Source organism: Podarcis pityusensis, assembly GCF_964106645.2.
Source record: "Podarcis pityusensis genome assembly, chromosome: 3".
NCBI classification, from domain to species: Eukaryota; Metazoa; Chordata; class Lepidosauria; order Squamata; family Lacertidae; genus Podarcis; species Podarcis pityusensis.
The window spans coordinates 115,945,033-115,967,918 of NC_138026.1; the positions used below are offsets into that span (position 1 = coordinate 115,945,033).

General features: G+C 42.5%; 1 long non-coding RNA gene across 1 annotated transcript in view; it reads right to left on the reverse strand.

The window, feature by feature from the left end:
• Nucleotides 1-829: 829 nt before the first annotated feature.
• The window catches only part of LOC308472544, a 66,831-nt gene continuing 44,774 nt past the window's right edge, over nt 830-22,886 (reverse strand). The window contains exon 2 of the long non-coding RNA XR_013983571.1: nt 830-1,059. This is a non-coding gene — a long non-coding RNA (uncharacterized lncRNA). The remainder of the gene's footprint in view (nt 1,060-22,886) is intronic.

Genomic DNA, 22,886 nt, shown 5'->3' on the forward strand with positions numbered 1-22,886 from the left:
ATGGAAGCTTCTTGAAAACACGGACGTTTTGGATTTGGAAGGTTTCAATAATGTATTTGGTTGGCATACATATTTGTGGTATGATAAGGTTAAAGCACAGAAAGCGTTTAAAAACCATATAGTAAGAAAAGCACTGTTTAATGTCTGGATAAGATATAAGGATTTGCTAGAAAATAAAACCCCAAGATGGCTGTCACCAATGGAAGCAAAGGCTCAGAAAAAACTCAATATGGAGGCCAAACGGCCGAAGTATTGGGAAATTTTGGAACAAGAGGGTGACAGATTAAAACTGCAGAGTTTTGAAAAATTAAAAAACAGAGTACGAGATTGGCTCCATTATTATCAAATAATGGAGGTGTATAATTTGGATAAAAAAATTGGCTTCCAGATGGAAAAATCAAAGTTGGAAACAGAATTGTTAGACCCTAAAGTTAAGAATTTGTCAAGAATGTATAACTTGCTGTTGAAATGGAATACTCAAGATGAAATGGTGAAATCTGCTATGATTAAATGGGCACAAGATGTTGGACATAATATTATGATGGCTGACTGGGAACAGTTATGGACCACTGGTATGAAGTTTACGGCATGCAATGCCTTAAAAGAGAATTTAATGAAAATGATTTATAGGTGGTACATGACACCAGTCAAGCTTGCAAAAATCTATCATTTGCCCGATAATAAATGTTGGAAATGTAATGAAACTGAAGGTACATTCTTTCACCTTTGGTGGACATGCCCAAAGATTAAGGCATTCTGGGAGATGATCTATAATGAAATGAAAAAGGTATATAAATATACCTTCCTGAAGAAACCAGAGGCCTTTCTCCTGGGCATGGTCGGCCAATTGGTGCCAAAGAAAGATAGAACTTTCTTTATGTACGCTACAACAGCAGCAAGAATACTCATTGCGAAATACTGGAAGACACAAGATCTACCTACCAGGGAAGAATGGCAGATGAAGTTGATGGACTATATGGAACTGGCGGAAATGACTGGCAGAATTCGAGACCAGAGAGAAGAGTCGGTGGAAGAAGATTGGAAAAAATTTAAAGTATACTTACAGAAACATTGTAAAATTAATGAGTGTTAGAAGGATGCGGGAATGAATTAACATGGTTTTAGTAGAAATGCAACAAAGAATTAAGTAAAAGTTGATTGATATCGGGTTAAATTGAAAAAAATTAAGGTTAGATCATTAAAACTATAGAATCAAAAATGAGAAAGATGGGAAGAACTTGCTGAAATAGTGAATTGAACTAGAATAAAAAAAAGGGAGGTGTGAGGAGGTCGATGAAATAAGTTAAGGAAAGGTAAAGACATGGAATATTGGATGTGTTTTTTTAGTTTCTTTTTTGTCTGTTTTTTTTGCTGTATTATTGTATGGTTTTTATATGTTTTATGTGTTTTGTTATTGTTTTTTTTCTACTTTGTTGTTATTTCTTTTTTTCTTCTGTAATTTTTAAACTTTTAATACATATCATTTTTTTTAAAAAAGGAATTAATAGACATGATGTATGGTGCCCGGTATGTTGGAATTTAAGAAAAAGCATTTGCTTCACAATACCTTTTTAAATTTCTTTACAGTTGATTGCTTCACTCATTTGCCCCGGACAGTAGAAGACCAAGTTATGAATGCTGAGCACAAGAGAGAAATCCAGATAACCGATTTTACACTTAATATACAAGTCCAAGGGACTCGTGCTTCTCTCCAGAGATTTGTTGAAGACCTCAAAGCTCTCCTTTACAAAAATGTTGAAATAAGTGATACTTCTATTAATATGGAAAAAAAAGACAATGGCGGTTTTCACAATAAAGAAGATGATGGGGAGGGATTCATAATCACCATAAAAGGTAAAGGGACTGAAGCTTCTGTCAAAAGATTAGTCCAAGAAATCAATGCCTTAATTAGCACATATGGTGAACTAAACAATACTTCCACGGATAATGAAAGGATTGACTCTCCAAACAACAATGGACATATGGGAGTTGATTTTATCCTGAACATACAAGGCCAAGGGGATGATGTTTCTCTGAAGAGATTAGTCAACGAGATTAAAGCTTTTCTTACCAAGGATGGGGAAATAAATCATTATTCTGTGAAACTGCAAAGCCAAAGCCTTGGGCATCAGACATTGCTTTTTAAATTAACCATACAAGGCAATGGGGTTGATGCTTCTATCAAGAGATTAGTTGAAAACATCAATGCCATGCTTCAGACAGAAGGCCAAATAACTCACAGTACCATCAACATAGAAGGCCAAGGGATTGGTCCTTCTATCCACCAATTAATAAATGAGATCAACAGTTCCCTGAATAACAGGCCTCATGAGGTTAATAATTTCCCAACCGAAGGAGGCCAGCAGGTCAAGTTTACATTGAAGATAAAGGGCCAAGGGAATGATGCTTCCCTAAAGAGATTTGTCGAAAAGATCAAGGCTTTTCTTGGCAAGGATAAGGAAATAAATGATTACTCTCTGAAGATGAAAGGACAAAGGCAGGACAATCAGATGATTCATTTTACTCTCACGACAGAAGGTCATGGGACTAATGCTGCTCTAAGGAGATTGGTGGAAAACATCAGTGCCTTCCTTCAAAGAGAAGGGAAAATGACTCATATTACCTTCGAAATAGAAGGCCAAAAGATTGGTACTTCTCTCCACCAATTAATAAATGAGATCAATAGTTCCCTGAACAACAAGCCTCATGCAGATATTAATTTCCCAAACGAAGTACACAAGAGGGTCATGTTTACATTGAAGATAAAGGGCCAAGGGGATGATGCTTCTCTAAAGAGATTTGTCAGAAAGATCAAGGCTTTGCTTGGCAAGGAAATGGAAATAATGGATTATTCTGTGAGCATGAAAGGCAAAAGCCTGCGCAACCAGGTCATTCATTTTACTGTCACTGTAGATGGACAAGGGCCTGATTCTTCTGTCAGGAAGTTAGTGGAAAAAGTCAATGCAATCCTTGAAGAAGAAGAAGACAAAATGACTCACATTAACCTCAGCATACAAGGCCAAGGAATTAGTCCTTCTCTCCACCAAATAATCGAGGAGTTCAATGATGCCCTGAACAAAAAGCCTAATGTTGATGTTCCTCCACTCGAAGAAGGAATCGTGAGGATCCCGTTTACCTTTGAAATACAAGGGCAAAGTGATGATGCTACTCTAAAGAGATTTGTCAGAAAGATCAAGGCTTTGCTTGGCAAGGAAATGGAAATAATGGATTATTCTTTGAGCATGAAAGGCAAAAGCCTGCGCAACCAGGTCATTCATTTTACTGTCACTGTAGATGGCCAAGGGCCTGATTCTTCTGTCAGGAAGTTAGTGGGAAATGTCAAGGCAATCCTTGAAGAAGAAGAAGACAAAATGACTCACATTAACCTCAGCATACAAGGCCAAGGAATTAGTCCTTCTCTCCACCAAATAATCGAGGAGTTCAATGATTCCCTGAAGAAAAAGCCTAATGTTGATGTTCCTCCACTCGAAGAAGGAATCCGGAGGATCCCGTTTACCTTTAAAATACAAGGCCAAAGTGATGATGCTACTCTAAAGAGATTTGTCAGAAAGATCAGGGCTTTGCTTGGCAAGGAAATGGAAATAATGGATTATTCTGTGAGCATGAAAGGCAAAAGCCTGCGCAACCAGGTCATTCATTTTACTGTCACTGTAGATGGCCAAGGGCCTGATTCTTCTGTCAGGAAGTTAGTGGGAAATGTCAATGCAATCCTTGAAGAAGAAGAAGACAAAATGACTCACATTAACCTCAGCATACAAGGCCAAGGAATTAGTCCTTCTCTCCACCAAATAATCGAGGAGTTCAATGATTCCCTGAACAAAAAGCCTAATGTTGATGTTCCTCCACTCGAAGAAGGAATCCGGAGGATCCCGTTTACCTTTAAAATACAAGGCCAAAGTGATGATGCTACTCTAAAGAGATTAGTCAGAAAGATCAAGGCTTTGCTTGGCAAGGAAATGGAAATAATGGATTATTCTTTGAGCATGAAAGGCAAAAGCCTGCGCAACCAGGTGATTCATTTCACTGTCACCATAGAAGGCAAAGCGACTGATAATTCTCTCAGGGGATTTGTGGAAAACATCTATGCGATCCTTGAAGGAGAACAGAAAATAGCTAACATGAACATGAACATAGAAGGTCAAGGGATTGGTACTTCTGTCCACAAATTAGTCCGAGACTTCAATGTTTCCTTGAAAAAGAGGCCCAGTCTGATTGACAATGAACACAGTGAAAGAGGCAAGCAGCTCAAGTTTACCTTGAACATTCAAGGCCAAGGGGACGATGCTTCCAGACAGAGATTAGTAGAAAAGATCAAGGCTTTACTTGAAATGCAAGAACATCCAACGGATTATTCTGTGAGTGTGGAAGGCCAAAGGCAGGGCAACCATGGGAATCATTTCACTGTCACCATAGAAGGCAAAGCGACTGATAATTCTCTCAGGCGATTTGTGGAAAACATCTACGCGATCCTTGAAGGAGAACAGAAAATAGCTAACATGAACATGAACATAAAAGGTCAAGGGATTGGTACTTCTGTCCACAAATTAGTCCGAGACTTCAATGTTTCCTTGAAAAAGAGGCCCAGTCTGATTGACAATGAACACAGCGAAAGAGGCAAGCAGCTCAAGTTTACCTTGAACATACAAGGCCAAGGGGACAATGCTTCCGGACAGAGATTAGTAGAAAAGATCAAGGCTTTACTTGAAATGCAAGAACATCCAACGGATTATTCTGTGAGTGTGGAAGGCCAAAGGCAGGGCAACCATGGGAATCATTTCACTGTCACCATAGAAGGCAAAGCGACTGATAATTCTCTCAGGGGATTTGTGGAAAACATCTACGCGATCCTTGAAGGAGAAGAGAAAATAGCTAACATGAACATGAACATAAAAGGTCAAGGGATTGGTACTTCTGTCCACAAATTAGTCCGAGACTTCAATGTTTCCTTGAAAAAGAGGCCCAGTCTGATTGACAATGAACACAGCGAAAGAGGCAAGCAGCTCAAGTTTACCTTGAACATACAAGGCCAAGGGGACGATGCTTCCAGACAGAGATTAGTAGAAAAGATCAAGGCTTTGCTTGAAATGCAAGAACATCCAACGGATTATTCTGTGAGTGTGGAAGGCCAAAGGCAGGGCAACCATGGGAATCATTTCACTGTCACCATAGAAGGCAAAGCGACTGATAATTCTCTCAGGGGATTTGTGGAAAACATCTACGCGATCCTTGAAGGAGAACAGAAAATAGCTAACATGAACATGAACATAGAAGGTCAAGGGATTGGTACTTCTGTCCACAAATTAGTCCGAGACTTCAATGTTTCCTTGAAAAAGAGGCCCAGTCTGATTGACAATGAACACAGCGAAAGAGGCAAGCAGCTCAAGTTTACCTTGAACATACAAGGCCAAGGGGACAATGCTTCCGGACAGAGATTAGTAGAAAAGATCAAGGCTTTACTTGAAATGCAAGAACATCCAACGGATTATTCTGTGAGTGTGGAAGGCCAAAGGCAGGGCAACCATGGGAATCATTTCACTGTCACCATAGAAGGCAAAGCGACTGATAATTCTCTCAGGGGATTTGTGGAAAACATCTACGCGATCCTTGAAGGAGAAGAGAAAATAGCTAACATGAACATGAACATAAAAGGTCAAGGGATTGGTACTTCTGTCCACAAATTAGTCCGAGACTTCAATGTTTCCTTGAAAAAGAGGCCCAGTCTGATTGACAATGAACACAGCGAAAGAGGCAAGCAGCTCAAGTTTACCTTGAACATACAAGGCCAAGGGGACGATGCTTCCAGACAGAGATTAGTAGAAAAGATCAAGGCTTTGCTTGAAATGCAAGAACATCCAACGGATTATTCTGTGAGTGTGGAAGGCCAAAGGCAGGGCAACCATGGGAATCATTTCACTGTCACCATAGAAGGCAAAGCGACTGATAATTCTCTCAGGGGATTTGTGGAAAACATCTACGCGATCCTTGAAGGAGAACAGAAAATAGCTAACATGAACATGAACATAGAAGGTCAAGGGATTGGTACTTCTGTCCACAAATTAGTCCGAGACTTCAATGTTTCCTTGAAAAAGAGGCCCAGTCTGATTGACAATGAACACAGCGAAAGAGGCAAGCAGCTCAAGTTTACCTTGAATATACAAGGCCAAGGGGACAATGCTTCCGGACAGAGATTAGTAGAAAAGATCAAGGCTTTACTTGAAATGCAAGAACATCCAACGGATTATTCTGTGAGTGTGGAAGGCCAAAGGCAGGGCAATCATGGGAATCATTTCACTGTCACCATAGAAGGCAAAGCGACTGATAATTCTCTCAGGGGATTTGTGGAAAACATCTACGCGATCCTTGAAGGAGAACAGAAAATAGCTAACATGAACATGAACATAGAAGGTCAAGGAATTGGTACTTCTGTCCACAAATTAGTCCGAGACTTCAATGTTTCCTTGAAAAAGAGGCCCAGTCTGATTGACAATGAACACAGCGAAAGAGGCAAGCAGCTCAAGTTTACCTTGAATATACAAGGCCAAGGGGACGATGCTTCCGGACAGAGATTAGTAGAAAAGATCAAGGCTTTACTTGAAATGCAAGAACATCCAAAGGATTATTCTGTGAGTGTGGAAGGCCAAAGGCAGGGCAACCATGGGAATCATTTCACTGTCACCATAGAAGGCAAAGCGACTGATAATTCTCTCAGGGGATTTGTGGAAAACATCTACGCGATCCTTGAAGGAGAAGAGAAAATAGCTAACATGAACATGAACATAAAAGGTCAAGGGATTGGTACTTCTGTCCACAAATTAGTCCGAGACTTCAATGTTTCCTTGAAAAAGAGGCCCAGTCTGATTGACAATGAACACAGCGAAAGAGGCAAGCAGCTCAAGTTTACCTTGAACATACAAGGCCAAGGGGACGATGCTTCCAGACAGAGATTAGTAGAAAAGATCAAGGCTTTGCTTGAAATGCAAGAACATCCAACGGATTATTCTGTGAGTGTGGAAGGCCAAAGGCAGGGCAATCATGGGAATCATTTCACTGTCACCATAGAAGGCAAAGCGACTGATAATTCTCTCAGGGGATTTGTGGAAAACATCTACGCGATCCTTGAAGGAGAACAGAAAATAGCTAACATGAACATGAACATAGAAGGTCAAGGGATTGGTACTTCTGTCCACAAATTAGTCCGAGACTTCAATGTTTCCTTAAAAAAGAGGCCCAGTCTGATTGACAATGAACACAGCGAAAGAGGCAAGCAGCTCAAGTTTACCTTGAATATACAAGGCCAAGGGGACGATGCTTCCGGACAGAGATTAGTAGAAAAGATCAAGGCTTTACTTGAAATGCAAGAACATCCAAAGGATTATTCTGTGAGTGTGGAAGGCCAAAGGCAGGGCAACCATGGGAATCATTTCACTGTCACCATAGAAGGCAAAGCGACTGATAATTCTCTCAGGCGATTTGTGGAAAACATCTACGCGATCCTTGAAGGAGAACAGAAAATAGCTAACATGAACATGAACATAGAAGGTCAAGGGATTGGTACTTCTGTCCACAAATTAGTCCGAGACTTCAATGTTTCCTTGAAAAAGAGGCCCAGTCTGATTGACAATGAACACAGCGAAAGAGGCAAGCAGCTCAAGTTTACCTTGAATATACAAGGCCAAGGGGACGATGCTTCCGGACAGAGATTAGTAGAAAAGATCAAGGCTTTACTTGAAATGCAAGAACATCCAAAGGATTATTCTGTGAGTGTGGAAGGCCAAAGGCAGGGCAACCATGGGAATCATTTCACTGTCACCATAGAAGGCAAAGCGACTGATAATTCTCTCAGGCGATTTGTGGAAAACATCTACGCGATCCTTGAAGGAGAACAGAAAATAGCTAACATGAACATGAACATAAAAGGTCAAGGGATTGGTACTTCTGTCCACAAATTAGTCCGAGACTTCAATGTTTCCTTGAAAAAGAGGCCCAGTCTGATTGACAATGAACACAGCGAAAGAGGCAAGCAGCTCAAGTTTACCTTGAACATACAAGGCCAAGGGGACAATGCTTCCGGACAGAGATTAGTAGAAAAGATCAAGGCTTTACTTGAAATGCAAGAACAGCCAACGGATTATTCTGTGAGTGTGGAAGGCCAAAGGCAGGGCAACCATGGGAATCATTTCACTGTCACCATAGAAGGCAAAGCGACTGATAATTCTCTCAGGCGATTTGTGGAAAACATCTACGCAATCCTTGAAGGAGAACAGAAAATAGCTAACATGAACATGAACATAAAAGGTCAAGGGATTGGTACTTCTGTCCACAAATTAGTCCGAGACTTCAATGTTTCCTTGAAAAAGAGGCCCAGTCTGATTGACAATGAACACAGCGAAAGAGGCAAGCAGCTCAAGTTTACCTTGAACATACAAGGCCAATGGGACAATGCTTCTGGACAGAGATTAGTAGAAAAGATCAAGGCTTTACTTGAAATGCAAGAACATCCAACGGATTATTCTGTGAGTGTGGAAGGCCAAAGGCAGGGCAACCATGGGAATCATTTCACTGTCACCATAGAAGGCAAAGCGACTGATAATTCTCTCAGGCGATTTGTGGAAAACATCTACGCGATCCTTGAAGGAGAACAGAAGATAGCTAACATGAACATGAACATAAAAGGTCAAGGGATTGGTACTTCTGTCCACAAATTAGTCCGAGACTTCAATGTTTCCTTGAAAAAGAGGCCCAGTCTGATTGACAATGAACACAGCGAAAGAGGCAAGCAGCTCAAGTTTACCTTGAACATACAAGGCCAAGGGGACAATGCTTCCGGACAGAGATTAGTAGAAAAGATCAAGGCTTTACTTGAAATGCAAGAACATCCAACGGATTATTCTGTGAGTGTGGAAGGCCAAAGGCAGGGCAACCATGGGAATCATTTCACTGTCACCATAGAAGGCAAAGCGACTGATAATTCTCTCAGGCGATTTGTGGAAAACATCTACGCGATCCTTGAAGGAGAACAGAAAATAGCTAACATGAACATGAACATAAAAGGTCAAGGGATTGGTACTTCTGTCCACAAATTAGTCCGAGACTTCAATGTTTCCTTGAAAAAGAGGCCCAGTCTGATTGACAATGAACACAGCGAAAGAGGCAAGCAGCTCAAGTTTACCTTGAACATACAAGGCCAAGGGGACAATGCTTCTGGACGGAGATTAGTAGAAAAGATCAAGGCTTTACTTGAAATGCAAGAACAGCCAATGGATTATTCTGTGAGTGTGGAAGGCCAAAGGCAGGGCAACCATGGGAATCATTTCACTGTCACCATAGAAGGCAAAGCGACTGATAATTCTCTCAGGCGATTTGTGGAAAACATCTACGCGATCCTTGAAGGAGAACAGAAAATAGCTAACATGAACATGAACATAAAAGGTCAAGGGATTGGTACTTCTGTCCACAAATTAGTCCGAGACTTCAATGTTTCCTTGAAAAAGAGGCCCAGTCTGATTGACAATGAACACAGCGAAAGAGGCAAGCAGCTCAAGTTTACCTTGAACATACAAGGCCAAGGGGACAATGCTTCCGGTAAGAGATTAGTAGAAAAGATCAAGGCTTTACTTGAAATGCAAGAACATCCAACGGATTATTCTGTGAGTGTGGAAGGCCAAAGGCAGGGCAACCATGGGAATCATTTCACTGTCACCATAGAAGGCAAAGCGACTGATAATTCTCTCAGGGGATTTGTGGAAAACATCTACGTGATCCTTGAAGGAGAACAGAAAATAGCTAACATGAACATGAACATAGAAGGTCAAGGGATTGGTACTTCTGTCCACAAATTAGTCCGAGACTTCAATGTTTCCTTGAAAAAGAGGCCCAGTCTGATTGACAATGAACACAGCGAAAGAGGCAAGCAGCTCAAGTTTACCTTGAATATACAAGGCCAAGGGGACGATGCTTCCGGACAGAGATTAGTAGAAAAGATCAAGGCTTTACTTGAAATGCAAGAACATCCAAAGGATTATTCTGTGAGTGTGGAAGGCCAAAGGCAGGGCAACCATGGGAATCATTTCACTGTCACCATAGAAGGCAAAGCGACTGATAATTCTCTCAGGCGATTTGTGGAAAACATCTACGCGATCCTTGAAGGAGAACAGAAAATAGCTAACATGAACATGAACATAAAAGGTCAAGGGATTGGTACTTCTGTCCACAAATTAGTCCGAGACTTCAATGTTTCCTTGAAAAAGAGGCCCAGTCTGATTGACAATGAACACAGCGAAAGAGGCAAGCAGCTCAAGTTTACCTTGAATATACAAGGCCAAGGGGACGATGCTTCCGGACAGAGATTAGTAGAAAAGATCAAGGCTTTACTTGAAATGCAAGAACATCCAACGGATTATTCTGTGAGTGTGGAAGGCCAAAGGCAGGGCAACCATGGGAATCATTTCACTGTCACCATAGAAGGCAAAGCGACTGATAATTCTCTCAGGCGATTTGTGGAAAACATCTACGCGATCTTTGAAGGAGAACAGAAAATAGCTAACATGAACATGAACATAAAAGGTCAAGGGATTGGTACTTCTGTCCACAAATTAGTCCGAGACTTCAATGTTTCCTTGAAAAAGAGGCCCAGTCTGATTGACAATGAACACAGCGAAAGAGGCAAGCAGCTCAAGTTTACCTTGAACATACAAGGCCAAGGGGACAATGCTTCTGGACGGAGATTAGTAGAAAAGATCAAGGCTTTACTTGAAATGCAAGAACAGCCAATGGATTATTCTGTGAGTGTGGAAGGCCAAAGGCAGGGCAACCATGGGAATGATTTCACTGTCACCATAGAAGGCAAAGCGACTGATAATTCTCTCAGGCGATTTGTGGAAAACATCTACGCGATCCTTGAAGGAGAACAGAAAATAGCTAACATGAACATGAACATAAAAGGTCAAGGGATTGGTACTTCTGTCCACAAATTAGTCCGAGACTTCAATGTTTCCTTGAAAAAGAGGCCCAGTCTGATTGACAATGAACACAGCGAAAGAGGCAAGCAGCTCAAGTTTACCTTGAACATACAAGGCCAAGGGGACAATGCTTCCGGACAGAGATTAGTAGAAAAGATCAAGGCTTTACTTGAAATGCAAGAACATCCAACGGATTATTCTGTGAGTGTGGAAGGCCAAAGGCAGGGCAACCATGGGAATCATTTCACTGTCACCATAGAAGGCAAAGCGACTGATAATTCTCTCAGGCGATTTGTGGAAAACATCTACGCGATCCTTGAAGGAGAACAGAAAATAGCTAACATGAACATGAACATAAAAGGTCAAGGGATTGGTACTTCTGTCCACAAATTAGTCCGAGACTTCAATGTTTCCTTGAAAAAGAGGCCCAGTCTGATTGACAATGAACACAGCGAAAGAGGCAAGCAGCTCAAGTTTACCTTGAACATACAAGGCCAAGGGGACGATGCTTCCGGTAAGAGATTAGTAGAAAAGATCAAGGCTTTACTTGAAATGCAAGAACATCCAACGGATTATTCTGTGAGTGTGGAAGGCCAAAGGCAGGGCAATCATGGGAATCATTTCACTGTCACCATAGAAGGCAAAGCGACTGATAATTCTCTCAGGGGATTTGTGGAAAAAATCTACGCGATCCTTGAAGGAGAACAGAAAATAGCTAACATGAACATGAACATAAAAGGTCAAGGGATTGGTACTTCTGTCCACAAATTAGTCCGAGACTTCAATGTTTCCTTGAAAAAGAGGCCCAGTCTGATTGACAATGAACACAGCGAAAGAGGCAAGCAGCTCAAGTTTACCTTGAACATAAAAGGCGAAGGGGATGATGCTTCCAGACAGAGATTAGTAGAAAAGATCAAGGCTTTGCTTGAAATGCAAGAACATCCAACGGATTATTCTGTGAGTGTGGAAGGCCAAAGGCAGGGCAATCATGGGAATCATTTCACTGTCACCATAGAAGGCAAAGCGACTGATAATTCTCTCAGGGGATTTGTGGAAAAAATCTACGCGATCCTTGAAGGAGAACAGAAAATAGCTAACATGAACATGAACATAAAAGGTCAAGGGATTGGTACTTCTGTCCACAAATTAGTCCGAGACTTCAATGTTTCCTTGAAAAAGAGGCCCAGTCTGATTGACAATGAACACAGCGAAAGAGGCAAGCAGCTCAAGTTTACCTTGAACATACAAGGCGAAGGGGATGATGCTTCCAGACAGAGATTAGTAGAAAAGATCAAGGCTTTGCTTGAAATGCAAGAACATCCAACGGATTATTCTGTGAGTGTGGAAGGCCAAAGGCAGGGCAACCATGGGAATCATTTCACTGTCACCATAGAAGGCAAAGCGACTGATAATTCTCTCAGGGGATTTGTGGAAAACATCTATGCGATCCTTGAAGGAGAACAGAAAATAGCTAACATGAACATGAACATCGAAGGTCAAGGGATTGGTACTTCTGTCCACAAATTAGTCCGAGACTTCAATGTTTCCTTGAAAAAGAGGCCCAGTCTGATTGACAATGAACACAGCGAAAGAGGCAAGCAGCTCAAGTTTACCTTGAACATACAAGGCCAAGGGGACAATGCTTCCAGACAGAGATTAGTAGAAAAGATCAAGGCTTTACTTGAAATGCAAGAACATCCAACGGATTATTCTGTGAGTGTGGAAGGCCAAAGGCAGGGCAACCATGGGAATCATTTCACTGTCACCATAGAAGGCAAAGCGACTGATAATTCTCTCAGGCGATTTGTGGAAAACATCTACGCGATCCTTGAAGGAGAACAGAAAATAACTAACATGAACATGAACATAAAAGGTCAAGGGATTGGTACTTCTGTCCACAAATTAGTCCGAGACTTCAATGTTTCCTTGAAAAAGAGGCCCAGTCTGATTGACAATGAACACAGCGAAAGAGGCAAGCAGCTCAAGTTTACCTTGAACATACAAGGCCAAGGGGACAATGCTTCCGGACAGAGATTAGTAGAAAAGATCAAGGCTTTACTTGAAATGCAAGAACATCCAACGGATTATTCTGTGAGTGTGGAAGGCCAAAGGCAGGGCAACCATGGGAATCATTTCACTGTCACCATAGAAGGCAAAGCGACTGATAATTCTCTCAGGGGATTTGTGGAAAACATCTATGCGATCCTTGAAGGAGAACAGAAAATAGCTAACATGAACATGAACATAGAAGGTGAAGGGATTGGTACTTCTGTCCACAAATTAGTCCGAGACTTCAATGTTTCCTTGAAAAAGAGGCCCAGTCTGATTGACAATGAACACAGCGAAAGAGGCAAGCAGCTCAAGTTTACCTTGAACATACAAGGCCAAGGGGACAATGCTTCCGGACAGAGATTAGTAGAAAAGATCAAGGCTTTACTTGAAATGCAAGAACATCCAACGGATTATTCTGTGAGTGTGGAAGGCCAAAGGCAGGGCAACCATGGGAATCATTTCACTGTCACCATAGAAGGCAAAGCGACTGATAATTCTCTCAGGCGATTTGTGGAAAACATCTACGCGATCCTTGAAGGAGAACAGAAAATAGCTAACATGAACATGAACATAGAAGGTGAAGGGATTGGTACTTCTGTCCACAAATTAGTCCGAGACTTCAATGTTTCCTTGAAAAAGAGGCCCAGTCTGATTGACAATGAACACAGCGAAAGAGGCAAGCAGCTCAAGTTTACCTTGAACATACAAGGCCAAGGGGACAATGCTTCCGGACAGAGATTAGTAGAAAAGATCAAGGCTTTACTTGAAATGCAAGAACATCCAACGGATTATTCTGTGAGTGTGGAAGGCCAAAGGCAGGGCAACCATGGGAATCATTTCACTGTCACCATAGAAGGCAAAGCGACTGATAATTCTCTCAGGCGATTTGTGGAAAACATCTACGCGATCCTTGAAGGAGAACAGAAAATAGCTAACATGAACATGAACATAAAAGGTCAAGGGATTGGTACTTCTGTCCACAAATTAGTCCGAGACTTCAATGTTTCCTTGAAAAAGAGGCCCAGTCTGATTGACAATGAACACAGCGAAAGAGGCAAGCAGCTCAAGTTTACCTTGAACATACAAGGCCAAGGGGACAATGCTTCCGGACAGAGATTAGTAGAAAAGATCAAGGCTTTACTTGAAATGCAAGAACATCCAACGGATTATTCTGTGAGTGTGGAAGGCCAAAGGCAGGGCAACCATGGGAATCATTTCACTGTCACCATAGAAGGCAAAGCGACTGATAATTCTCTCAGGCGATTTGTGGAAAACATCTACGCGATCCTTGAAGGAGAACAGAAAATAGCTAACATGAACATGAACATAAAAGGTCAAGGGATTGGTACTTCTGTCCACAAATTAGTCCGAGACTTCAATGTTTCCTTGAAAAAGAGGCCCAGTCTGATTGACAATGAACACAGCGAAAGAGGCAAGCAGCTCAAGTTTACCTTGAACATACAAGGCCAAGGGGATGATGCTTCCAGACAGAGATTAGTAGAAAAGATCAAGGCTTTGCTTGAAATGCAAGAACATCCAACGGATTATTCTGTGAGTGTGGAAGGCCAAAGGCAGGGCAACCATGGGAATCATTTCACTGTCACCATAGAAGGCAAAGCGACTGATAATTCTCTCAGGGGATTTGTGGAAAACATCTATGCGATCCTTGAAGGAGAACAGAAAATAGCTAACATGAACATGAACATCGAAGGTCAAGGGATTGGTACTTCTGTCCACAAATTAGTCCGAGACTTCAATGTTTCCTTGAAAAAGAGGCCCAGTCTGATTGACAATGAACACAGCGAAAGAGGCAAGCAGCTCAAGTTTACCTTGAACATACAAGGCCAAGGGGACAATGCTTCCGGACAGAGATTAGTAGAAAAGATCAAGGCTTTACTTGAAATGCAAGAACATCCAACGGATTATTCTGTGAGTGTGGAAGGCCAAAGGCAGGGCAACCATGGGAATCATTTCACTGTCACCATAGAAGGCAAAGCGACTGATAATTCTCTCAGGCGATTTGTGGAAAACATCTACGCGATCCTTGAAGGAGAACAGAAAATAGCTAACATGAACATGAACATAGAAGGTGAAGGGATTGGTACTTCTGTCCACAAATTAGTCCGAGACTTCAATGTTTCCTTGAAAAAGAGGCCCAGTCTGATTGACAATGAACACAGCGAAAGAGGCAAGCAGCTCAAGTTTACCTTGAACATACAAGGCCAAGGGGACAATGCTTCCGGACAGAGATTAGTAGAAAAGATCAAGGCTTTACTTGAAATGCAAGAACATCCAACGGATTATTCTGTGAGTGTGGAAGGCCAAAGGCAGGGCAACCATGGGAATCATTTCACTGTCACCATAGAAGGCAAAGCGACTGATAATTCTCTCAGGGGATTTGTGGAAAACATCTATGCGATCCTTGAAGGAGAACAGAAAATAGCTAACATGAACATGAATATAGAAGGTCAAGGGATTGGTACTTCTGTCCACAAATTAGTCCGAGACTTCAATGTTTCCTTGAAAAAGAGGCCCAGTCTGATTGACAATGAACACAGCGAAAGAGGCAAGCAGCTCAAGTTTACCTTGAACATACAAGGCCAAGGGGACGATGCTTCCAGACAGAGATTAGTAGAAAAGATCAAGGCTTTACTTGAAATGCAAGAACATCCAACGGATTATTCTGTGAGTGTGGAAGGCCAAAGGCAGCGCAACCATGGGAATCATTTCACTGTCACCATAGAAGGCAAAGCGACTGATAATTCTCTCAGGCGATTTGTGGAAAACATCTACGCGATCCTTGAAGGAGAACAGAAAATAGCTAACATGAACATGAACATAAAAGGTCAAGGGATTGGTACTTCTGTCCACAAATTAGTCCGAGACTTCAATGTTTCCTTGAAAAAGAGGCCCAGTCTGATTGACAATGAACACAGCGAAAGAGGCAAGCAGCTCAAGTTTACCTTGAACATACAAGGCCAAGGGGACGATGCTTCCAGACAGAGATTAGTAGAAAAGATCAAGGCTTTACTTGAAATGCAAGAACATCCAACGGATTATTCTGTGAGTGTGGAAGGCCAAAGGCAGCGCAACCATGGGAATCATTTCACTGTCACCATAGAAGGCAAAGCGACTGATAATTCTCTCAGGCGATTTGTGGAAAACATCTACGCGATCCTTGAAGGTGAACAGAAAATAGCTAACATGAACATGAACATAAAAGGTCAAGGGATTGGTACTTCTGTCCACAAATTAGTCCGAGACTTCAATGTTTCCTTGAAAAAGAGGCCCAGTCTGATTGACAATGAACACAGCGAAAGAGGCAAGCAGCTCAAGTTTACCTTGAACATACAAGGCCAAGGGGACAATGCTTCCGGACAGAGATTAGTAGAAAAGATCAAGGCTTTACTTGAAATGCAAGAACATCCAACGGATTATTCTGTGAGTGTGGAAGGCCAAAGGCAGGGCAACCATGGGAATCATTTCACTGTCACCATAGAAGGCAAAGCGACTGATAATTCTCTCAGGCGATTTGTGGAAAACATCTACGCGATCCTTGAAGGAGAACAGAAAATAGCTAACATGAACATGAACATAAAAGGTCAAGGGATTGGTTCTTCTGTCCACAAATTAGTCCGAGACTTCAATGTTTCCTTGAAAAAGAGGCCCAGTCTGATTGACAATGAACACAGCGAAAGAGGCAAGCAGCTCAAGTTTACCTTGAACATACAAGGCCAAGGGGACAATGCTTCCGGACAGAGATTAGTAGAAAAGATCAAGGCTTTACTTGAAATGCAAGAACATCCAACGGATTATTCTGTGAGTGTGGAAGGCCAAAGGCAGGGCAACCATGGGAATCATTTCACTGTCACCATAGAAGGCAAAGCGACTGATAATTCTCTCAGGGGATTTGTGGAAAACATCTATGCGATCCTTGAAGGAGAACAGAAAATAGCTAACATGAACATGAACATAAAAGGTCAAGGGATTGGTACTTCTGTCCACAAATTAGTCCGAGCCTTCAATGTTTCCTTGAAAAAGAGGCCCAGTCTGATTGACAATGAACACAGCGAAAGAGGCAAGCAGCTCAAGTTTACCTTGAACATACAAGGCCAAGGGGACGATGCTTCCAGACAGAGATTAGTAGAAAAGATCAAGGCTTTACTTGAAATGCAAGAACATCCAACGGATTATTCTGTGAGTGTGGAAGGCCAAAGGCAGGGCAACCATGGGAATCATTTCACTGTCACCATAGAAGGCAAAGCGACTGATAATTCTCTCAGGCGATTTGTGGAAAACATCTACGCGATCCTTGAAGGAGAACAGAAAATAGCTAACATGAACATGAACATAGAAGGTGAAGGGATTGGTACTTCTGTCCACAAATTAGTCCGAGACTTCAATGTTTCCTTGAAAAAGAGGCCCAGTCTGATTGACAATGAACACAGCGAAAGAGGCAAGCAGCTCAAGTTTACCTTGAACATACAAGGCCAAGGGGACGATGCTTCCGGACAGAGATTAGTAGAAAAGATCAAGGCTTTTCTTGACATGGATGGTCAAATAACAGATTACTTTGTAAACATTAAAAGCCAAGACCTAGGCAACCAGGTGACTCGGTTTACAGTCTCCACAGAAGGCCAAGGGACTGATGATTCACTCAGGAGATTAGTGGAAAATATTGATGCAATCCTTCAAGTAGAACGGAAAATTACTCACATAACCATCAGAATCCAAGGCCAAGGGATTGATGCTTCTCTCCACCAATTAATCCAACAGATAAATGCTTCCCTGAGCAAAAGGCCCTATGTGGTTGTCCCTGTATCTATAAGAAACCATCTGATCAGGTTTACATTCACTATGCAAGGCCAAGGCAACAAGCCTTCTCAAAAGACGTTAGTCCAAAAAGTGAAGAGTTTTATTTACCAGGAAGGGCATATATATGATTTTTCTTTGAACTTGGAAGGTAAAGGCCAAGGCAACCAGATATTTCCTTTTAAAGTCACTATGGAAGGCAAAGGGACTAATCGCTCTATAAAGAGATTGCTTCGAAATATCTATTTCATCCTTCGGACGGACGTCAAAATATCTGATATTACCAGCAGCATACAAGGTGAAGGGATTGATGTTTCTCTCCACCAATCAATCAATGAGATCAATGCTTCCTCAAGAAAGGTTAATTAACTGTTTATTTCCTGACAATAGAAAACTAAAGCACTGGTTTTTAACCCAGAAGGAATGAATAGATGGTATCCAAAGAAAGTGCAGGATTGCAAGGGTTCTGGTTACAGGAAACTATGTACAGGGAATTTGAAAGGAAATGGATCAAGTGGTCCAGGCTTGTACTGCTGCAAAATAATGTGAGATTTCTATCTTTTTCAAATAAATGGCACCAGAAACGATACATGTATATTAAGTGTCTATGTCTCATGTTTGGGTATTATAACTTGAATACATACTCTGCAAAAGTGCTCCTCAAACTGGCTTTAGAATGATAAGCATGCCATGGAGGCTCATTAGCCATAACTAGTCAGCTTTGAGGAAGTGATGGAGTCAAGGAAGTGGTTAGGTCATCAGTTCCATTCCTTTTCAAGCAGGTTGGCTCAGTTGGATGCTCTCCACTGCAATGATTGCAATGACCCATGGTGCACACCATCATCCCCATGTCTCATATGAGAAGCAGCGGTCAACACAAAGAAGCTAAACCCAATCCCCCATCCAGCAGGGAGGATTCTGGCATTCTCATCCTTATGTACCTGAGTGGAAAGGTGCATCTAGTCACAAGCTGGCAAATAAAATTTTGAATGTGAGCCAAGCTCAGCTCCCATTCATGGTGGCTGCTTCCTACTTTAAGTGAAATTTATAAAATATAACATACACATTTTATTACCCAGTCACAGACCCTATAACTATGAAAGTTACATGACTCTCTAGTTGAGTTATAGTTCTCTATCCAGCCTGGCTGGGTTGTGGCATGGTGGGGCCTCATCATCACCATAACAAGGGCTTCCTGAGGTATGGCACCATCCCTTCCCACCATTCCTTTGACCCTACCAATTAAGGAATTACTGATGGGATGCGGGTGGTGCTGTGGGTTAAACCACAGAGCCTAGGACTTGCTGATCAGAAGGTCGTGGTTCGAATCCCCATGATGGGGTGAGCTCCCGTTGCTCGGTCCCTGCTCTTGCCAACCTAGCAGTTTGAAAGCACGTCAAATGCAAGTAGATAAATAGGTACCGCTCCAGCAGGAAGGTAAATGGCGTTTCCGTGCGCTGCTCTGGTTCGCCAGAAGCGGCTTAGTCATGCTGGCCACATGACCGGGAAGCTGTACGCCTGCTCCCTCGGCCAATAAAGCGAGATGAGCGCCGCAACCCCAGAGTCAGCCACAACTGGACCTAATGGTCAGGGGTCCCTTTACCTTTACCTTTAAGGTATTGATGGAGATGGTAAGGAAACCAACATCAGATCTCCTTCTTCCAAGGTTGGAGTTGTCACTTTGATGCATTCTTTGGCCCTGGGGGTCCCCCTTGCACAGTAGTATACAATCGAAGTTAATAGCCATTACCACATCATCTTCTAGTAATATTTGTATTTTAGTTATACATCATATATGAAAATGTTGTATTCTTACATACAGAAAAAAACAAACAAACTTTCCAAAGTAAATACAAAAACTAAGCTTATGGTTTTGAGGAGCTATAGCTTGCTGCTTCTTTCTCAGCTGTAAGAATTATGCTTGGGGCCTCCAAGAAACGATATAATTTTTGCAGGCATTTGATGTCTGGTAGAACCTGGCCATGGAAAAATTGAAAATAAAAACTGTGAGAATATGTGTTGGCTTTTCCATGTTCTTTGTCCTTTGTAAGTTCTAAAAGTGGTCCCTTCCAACGGAGCAATGGATCCAAACTACAAGAAAGAAGATTCCACCTAAACATTAGGAAGAACTTCCTGACAGTGAGAGCTGTTCGACAGTGGAATTTGCTGCCAAGGAGTGTGGTGGAGTCTCCTTCTTTGGAGGTCTTTAAGCAGAGGCTTGACAACCATATGTCAGGAGTGCTCTGATGGTGTTTCCTGCTTGGCAGGGGGTTGGACACGATGGCCCTTGAGGTCTCTTCCAACTCTATGATTCTATGATTCTATGATTCTATAACTCTTCTATGATTCTATGAAAAGTGTCTTTTAGAGGGAGCAAAGAGAGGGCCCCACTAAAGAGTCTTCATGGGTTGTGGCAATAGTAGTGACAGAGTAGAGCCATATGTGGAAAGGCACTCCTTGAAGAAACCTGATTCCACAGTGTTAGGCCTGCATGCGAAAACACCCAAGACCTTGAGGCTGACCTAGTGGCTTATTGGCTGCTAGTAAAAAAAAAGGGGGGGGAGGTAATGGTACAGTTATAGGTCCTTAAATAAAGGTGTAAAGTGTGGTCTGAAGGATACAGCAGTGTGCTGGTTGCAGCTTCCAGATTAGCATTAAGAACAGCCCCACAAAGAGCACATTACAGCAGTCCAGCTTTGCACGAGTCACAATGGCAAGACTATCCAAGTTTGGTGACTGTATGGTCCCACTTGGCTCCGCCGTAACAGAACTAGGTCTCATTGACCTGCCTTTATTAACAGACTGTTTGAGATCTTTCTTCATGTGCTTGACTCCAAAGGGATAGAACATTCCAGAAGCTATACGTATAAGAAGGATGCCAACTAGAGAAGCGACCCTGCTTCCCAGAAGATGGTGGAGCAGGATTTATTCTGCAGAAGCACTCAAGAGCAAGTTGCTTACTGGTCCAATCAGTCCCTGCATCCTAGCTGCCATTCTTATGCAACATCTTTATGAACCCCTTTGCCCAGCTTGTCCGGAGTTTTGGGCTGGGTTGCCATCAGTATGCCGATGACACCCAACTCTATCTGTTGATGGATGGCCATCCTGACTCGGCCCCAGACACACTGACCAGATGTCTGGAAGCTGTGGCTGGATGGTTACATGGGAGCCGCTTGAAGTTAAATCCTTCGAAGACAGAGGTCCTCTGGCTGGGACGGGGCGATATGGGATTGAGGGGGCAACTCCCATCTCTTGCGGGGGTGCAGTTAGTGCCAGCATCGTCCGTTAAGAGTTTTGTGTAATATTCGATACCTCCCTCTCTATGGAGGCTCAGATTACAGCTATAAAAAAAGGCGGCATTTTTTCATCTCCGCCAAGCTAAGCAGTTGGCTCCTTATCTCTCTCACCCTGACCTAGCCACTGTGATCCACGCGACGGTCACCTCCAGATTGGATTATTGTAACTCGCTCTACGTGGGGCTGCCCTTGAGACTGACCCAGAAACTCCAGCGGGTGCAGAATGCCGCGGTGAGACTCCTTATGGGGTCTTCGCTGTGAGATCATATTCATCTGGTACTATACCAGCTGCACTGGCTCCCGGTGGAGTACAGGATCAGGTTTAAGGTGCTGGTTTTAACCTTTAAAGCCCTATACGGCCTAGGACCCTCGTATCTATGGGACCGCCTCTCCTGGTATGTCCCACAGAGAAATTTACGGTCTGCAAATAAAAACATCCTGAAGATCCCAGGCCACAGAGAGGTTAGGCTGGCCTCAACTAGAGCCAGGGCTTTCTCGGCCGCGGCTCCAATCTGGTGGAACGCTCTGTCACAAGAGACTAGGGCCCTGCGGGACCTGACATCTTTCCGCAGGGCCTGCAAGACAGAGCTGTTTCACCAGGCCTTTGGTCAGGGTGCATCCTGGCCCCCTCCTCTTGGCAATCTGCACAGAATTTTGCTTAATGGTTGCCATCAATTTGATTTTAATTAATTTTATAATGAATGTTTTTAGAATGCTGGATTATTTTGATTGTTGTTAGCCGCCCTGAGCCCAGCTTCGGCTGGGGAGGGCGGGATATAAATAAAATTTATTATTATTATTATAACTTCCTTGAAAGGAGAAATCAAGGTGCTGAGACAGCTCTAATTGAAATGTGCCTTTCACCTGGAAAAACTGTCTAAGAAGTAAATTATTCCCCATTTGGTAGCATTAACTGTGCCAAAATTCTGCTACCGGGAATGTCACAACACATACCCAATAATAGTGGCAGTTTTCTGCAGTTAGAATTATACTGATATCCAGCAGAGGGCATGATCCTAAAATGTTCTCAGAAGCTCTCCAGGTGACCTTCGGCCGGACCCTGACTCTCAGGCTGACATGTATCCCAGGGTTGTTGTGGGGATTACATGAGGTGAGGAAGAATTGTGTATGCCCCTTGTGTACAATTATTATTATTATTATTATTATTATTATTAGAGTTTATGTACCACCCTATACCTGGAAGTCTCAGGGTGGTTCACAGAAAAGATCTCAACATATATAATTAGAATAAAAAACACAACCCAATAACACTCCTCCAAAAAAGAACATTTTAAAAGGGTATAGGATGTCAAACAGATCAACCAAAGGCCTGTTCAAAGAGGAAAATTTTTGCCTACTGCCGAAAGGTGTGTAATGAAGGTGCCAGGTGAACTTCCTTGGGGAGAGCATTCCACTTCTCTGCCACTGCAGAGAAGGCCTCTTCTCGTGTTGCCACTATGGACCTCTCAAGGAGGAGGCACAAAAAGGAGGGCCTCAGAAGATGATCTCAGGGTCCGGTCCAGGTAGGTTCATATGAAAAGAGGCGGTCCTTGAGGTATTGTGGTCCTGAGCCACAGTAAGGCCGGATTGCTGCGGTAAAAATGAATGTATTGCCTAGAATGTTATTTTTGTTTCAAACATTGCAAATTGTGGACAAAATGGACTGTTTCAAGAGGTGGCAGAGAGATATTTCCAGATTTGTCTGGCAGGGCAAGAAGCCCAGAATAAAATTTAAAATACTAACAGA